The following is a 5000-nucleotide window of genomic DNA, read 5'->3' on the forward strand; positions in this document are numbered from 1 at the left end:
CTGTTGTCCCCGGCCGACCGGACCGTGGGTAGACCTGTTGTCCCCGGCCGACCGGACCGTGGGTAGACCTGATGTCCCCGGCCGACCAGGTCGTGGGTAGACCTGTTGTCCCCGGCCGACCAGGTCGTGGGTAGACCTGTTGTCCCCGGCCGACCGGACCGTGGGTAGACCTGTTGTCCCCGGCCGACCGGACCCTGGGTAGACCTGTTGTACCCGGCCGGCCTCGGTCTCCGGGACCGTGGGTAGACCTGATGTCCCCGGCCGACCGGACCGTGGGTAGACCTGTTCTCCCCGGACGGCCTCGGTCTCCGGGACCGTGGGTAGACCTGTTCTCCCCGGCCGGCCTCGGCCTCCGGCCGACCGGACCGTGGGTAGACCTGTGCTCCCCGGCCGGCCTCGGCCTCCGGCCGCCGGGACCGTGGCTAGACCTGTTGTCCCCGGCGGGCCTCGGCCTCCGGGCGCCGGGACCGTGGGTAGACCTGTGTCCCCCGGCCGGCCTCGGCCTCCGGGCGCCGGGACCGTGGCTAGACCTGTTGTGCCCGGCCGGCCTCGGCCTCCGGGCGCCGGGACCGTGGCTAGACCTGTTGTGCCCGGCCGGCCTCGGTCTCCCGGCTCCGGGACCGTGGGTAGACCTGTTGTCTCGGCCCCGTCGTGGCTTACCTTCGCCCGGCCCCTTCGTAGACCTGGTATCTCGGCTCCGACTTAGCCTCCGGCCGCCGCGTGCCGGGGTAGACCTGTGTTCCTCCAACCGATGCCCCCCCCCCGCCTGGCCCTGTCCCGGCCTGCAAGCTCGTGTAAGGCGGGCGGCCCGCGCATCCGGGAGGGAGGGAGCGGCGCGGGTGGTGGGTGCGGTGTCCGAGGGGGTGGCGGCGGAGTGCGAGTGTGTGGAGTGGGCGTGTGTGTCACTGTGTCTGTCTCTCTCTCTCTCTCTCTCTCTCTGTCTGTGGGAACGAGGGCCAGGGGCCGGCGGCTTCGTCCCGGCCCCGGGCGCCTCGGCTCCGAGCCCCCGGGGCCCCCCAGACCCCTGCCGGGCCTGGAGGGTCTCTGCGGACCGTGAAAGAACCGGCCCAAAAGCGGCCGCCCGCTTTCCCGCTTGCACAGGGCGCAGGCGGCCCGTCAGCTCGGTCTGGGGGTGCTCTGGATACTAGAGAAAAACGAAATAAGATTTGCCAAGAAAATTTCTCTTCCGGACGGGTTTCTTCTTGTACCAAACAAATAGGAGAGTCGTTCTTTCAAAGAAAGGAGAAAAGAAACGGGATTGGGGCGGGGGGGGGGCGGGAAGGAATAAACCCCCAAAACCCCAAAACCGGGCGGCGGACAGCAGGTCTAGCCCGGCTCCGGGGCCGCCGGGCTCGGCGCGGCGCCCGGGCGGCGGGCGGTGGGCGGCGGACAACAGGTCTACCCCGGGGACAGCAGGTCTGCCCCGGGGACAGCGGGTCTGCCCCGGGGACAGCAGGTCTACCCCGCGGACAGCGGGTCTACCCCGCGGACAGCGGGTCTACCTCGCGGACAGCGGGTCTACCCCGCGGACAGCAGGTCTACCCCGCGGACAACCGGTCTACCCCGCGGACAGCAGGTCTACCCCGCGGACAGCAGGTCTACCCCGCGGAACACCGGTCTACCCCGCGGACAGCAGGTCTACCCCGCGGACAGCAGGTCTACCCCGCGGACAGCAGGTCTACCCCGCGGACAGCAGGTCTACCCCGCGGACAGCAGGTCTACCCCGCGGACAACCGGTCTACCCCGCGGACAGCAGGTCTACCCCGCGGACAGCAGGTCTACCCCGGGGACAGCAGGTCTACCCCGCGGACAGCAGGTCTACCCCGCGGACAACCGGTCTACCCCGCGGACAGCAGGTCTACCCCGCGGACAGCAGGTCTACCCCGCGGACAACCGGTCTACCCCGCGGACAGCAGGTCTACCCCGCGGACAGCAGGTCTACCCCGCGGACAGCAGGTCTACCCCGGGGACAGCAGGTCTACCCCGCGGACAGCAGGTCTACCCCGCGGACAGCAGGTCTACCCCGCGGACAGCAGGTCTACCCCGGGGACAGCAGGTCTACCCCGCGGACAGCAGGTCTACCCCGCGGACAGCAGGTCTACCCCGGGGACAGCAGGTCTACCCCGCGGACAGCAGGTCTACCCCGGGGACAGCAGGTCTACCCCGCGGACAGCAGGTCTACCCCGGGGACAACAGGTCTACCCCGGCTCCGGGGCCGCCGGGCCCGGCGCGGCGCCCGGGCGGCGGGCGGTGGACGGCGGACAACAGGTCTACCTCGCTCCGGAGGGACTTAGGCGATTTCCGGCAGCGGCCGGGTAGACCTGTTGTCGCGGCCGGGTAGACCTGTTGTCGCGGCCGGCTCCGGAAGTTCACCAAGGGGTCGCTGTTTTCAGCTGCCTCCGGCTACGTCATCGCAGGGGCCGGCCTGCGGCGGCGCACCTTCCGGTCGCTTTCCATCGGTCCTCTTGGAGGCGTCTGCGGCCTGGGACCTCGTCTGTCCGTACTATGGGAGCGAGGTGACGGGCCGTCTCCCCGCAGGCTCGTCCCGTGCCTGTGACCGAAGCGGCGAGGGAGGCCGGGGGCCCCCGTGCGCAGTCCTCCGAGCGAGGCGAGTGCCGCTGACGCGGGACGAGCCCCGTGGCGTCGTCCCGGTCCGCCCGTCTGGCCCAGGGAAACGGGGTGTGTACGGTTCGAGAGGCGAGAGAGAGCTCGAGAGAAAGAGGAGAAATAAATCGAGAAGGGAAAAAAAGAGGGAGAGAAGCCGAGAGAGACCGAGTACGAGCTGCGAGCTGCCCGTCGGCCGCGGCCATCGACTTCGTGGGCCGTGTCCCGCTTCGGCCCGGCTGTGGCCGGCTTGGCGAAGGGGGGGCGCCCCCCCTGGGGATTGCTGGCGGGCGAGGCGGCGGCGCCTCGCCCCTTTCCTGCCCGGCCTTAAGCCGGGGCGCGCCCCGCTCGGCGGGCGCGCTTTCGGGCTGTCGCTCCGGTGCGGTGGGCGGCAGCCGCGGGTGGACGCGGCCGGGGCTTTTCCCGGCCCTCGCCTGAGAGCCCCGAGCGCGGCGCGCGCGGGCCCGCCGAGGTGGCGGCGTCCCGTTCCCCTGCTTCCCGACCTGGTTGTGCCAGCGTGTCCGTGTCGGAAGGGTGGCGGGGGCCCGTGCGGCGGGGCGCGCGGCCCGGCCTCGGCGTCGCTGCCTCGCTTGAGGGACTCGGTGACGGCGGTCGCCCGATGAGCTGTGGAGCCGGGGTGGCGGCACCCCGCGCCCCACCAGCGCGCGCTGTTGAAGTCGTCCCCCTTCCTCGGCCTTAAGCCGGGGACCCGCGTCGCGGGCGAGTTTTTTCAGGGGCGGAGGCCGGCCGCGGTGGCCGGCCGCCCTAGCACGGACCGGAAGCCGACCCAGAGCCCCCCCGGAGCGTTGTCGCGGGCGAGGCGGCGGCGCCTCGCCCTTCCTCGGTCCTGTGAGGATCGAGCCGTTTACCGCCGGTGCAGGGGCGGGGGGGCGGGTTGTGCCAGCCGGGTCCGTTGCCTTTTTTTTTTTTTGTTCGGACGTGCCGACTTGCGGGCGGTGTGGGGGCCGCCCGCCAGGCCTCCGTCGCTTTTTTTTCTCTCGCGGCCCTAAGCCGCGGCACCGAGAAGCGCGCGCGGAAGGCGCGCGGGCCCACGAAAAGCGAAGGCGTGCAGGCGAGAGAGAGAGAGCGAGAACGCCGGTGGGGTTGGGCGGGGGGGGGGTGAGAGGTGCGTGCCTCGCCCCACCCCGCCCCGGGCCCGCGGCCCCCGTGGCTAGCACGGGTGTCCTTGTGTGGCGCGCGCCATGTGCCTTTTTGTTGTGCCGTCCCCCGGCTTGTTTTTTTTTTTTTTTTTTTTTCCGGAGGGAGAGCCGACCGCCGCGAGGCGGGCGAAAGCCGGTGGCCCGTGGGGCACGGTCGGCGGCACCTTTCTCGAACGCTCGGGTGGGTTCCCCGGGCGAAAGGGTGAAGCTCGCCCCTAGCCCGGCGGTCCCGCCCCGCCGTTGCCTGGCCGAGAGAAGTGTTGTCCGCGGGCGGGTGGCGGCACCCCCCCCCCTCCTTACGCTCCTCTGCCGCGCCCGATCCTCGGGCGGCTGTCCCAGGGCCGGCGTGGCCGTCGGGGCCCTGGTCAGCGTTTCGGCGGCTGCTTTGCCCTCCTCTTCTCCGCAGCCGCCGCCTCCTTGTCCGATCGATGTGGCTTTTCGGGTCGCGTCGGAGAGGGCCCCCGGCCGGCCGGGCTCTTCCGGGGCTTCTCTGTCATGGGGAAGCCTACGGCGGGGTCCGGTGCTCGGGCCGGGCGGTCTCCTTTCCGCTTCGCTTCCCGTCGCAGGCGAGGTGTCGCCCCTCCCGCTGCCGGGGGGAGGGCGTCTTGACCGTCCCTGGCTGTGTGACGGCCGCGTGGCCCCGCCAGTTTGCCAAGGTGTCCTTCCGAAAACACGCGAGGCGTGCCGGTTGCTGGCCTCGGTCCCGGGCAGCGCCCGCGGGTGCCGGCCGCGAGCAGCGCCGGGCGGCGGTGCGGCTGGAGCTGAGCCGCGAGAGCTTTGAGAGATGCACAGAGAGAGAGAGAAAACGAGAGCGAGAGAAAAAAAAAGCCAAGAGGGCCGAAGGAATGAACCGATGTTGGGGGGGTGCGGACCCGCGGGTGAAAAAAAAAGCCCGATCCGCGCGCGCGGACCCCACGGCGCTCCTTTTGCCGTTCCGCCGCCTGCTGCCGAGCGAGCCGCCCCGGCTGCGAGGGGCCTCGGTGTCCGGGCCGCGCCCGCCTCGTCGGGTCGCTGTCTCCTCTAGCACGTCCGGTGCTTTCCGCGCGGCCCGGTGGGGCGACGCGCCGTAGCGGGTCCCGTCTCTTGAGCGGCTCCGCTCGGCCCAGCCTCGCCGGCGACCGGTCGCTCGCCCGCGACCGGTCGGCGGGCGGGCCGGCCTCGGGGGCGGGTCAGCCCCGGCCGAGCCCCCGTCCCGCGCGCCGCGCGCGTGACTTTGAACGCGAGGCCGAGCCTGGA

This window comes from Anomalospiza imberbis, unplaced genomic scaffold (assembly GCF_031753505.1).
Source record: "Anomalospiza imberbis isolate Cuckoo-Finch-1a 21T00152 unplaced genomic scaffold, ASM3175350v1 scaffold_171, whole genome shotgun sequence".
Taxonomy (NCBI): domain Eukaryota; kingdom Metazoa; phylum Chordata; class Aves; order Passeriformes; family Viduidae; genus Anomalospiza; species Anomalospiza imberbis.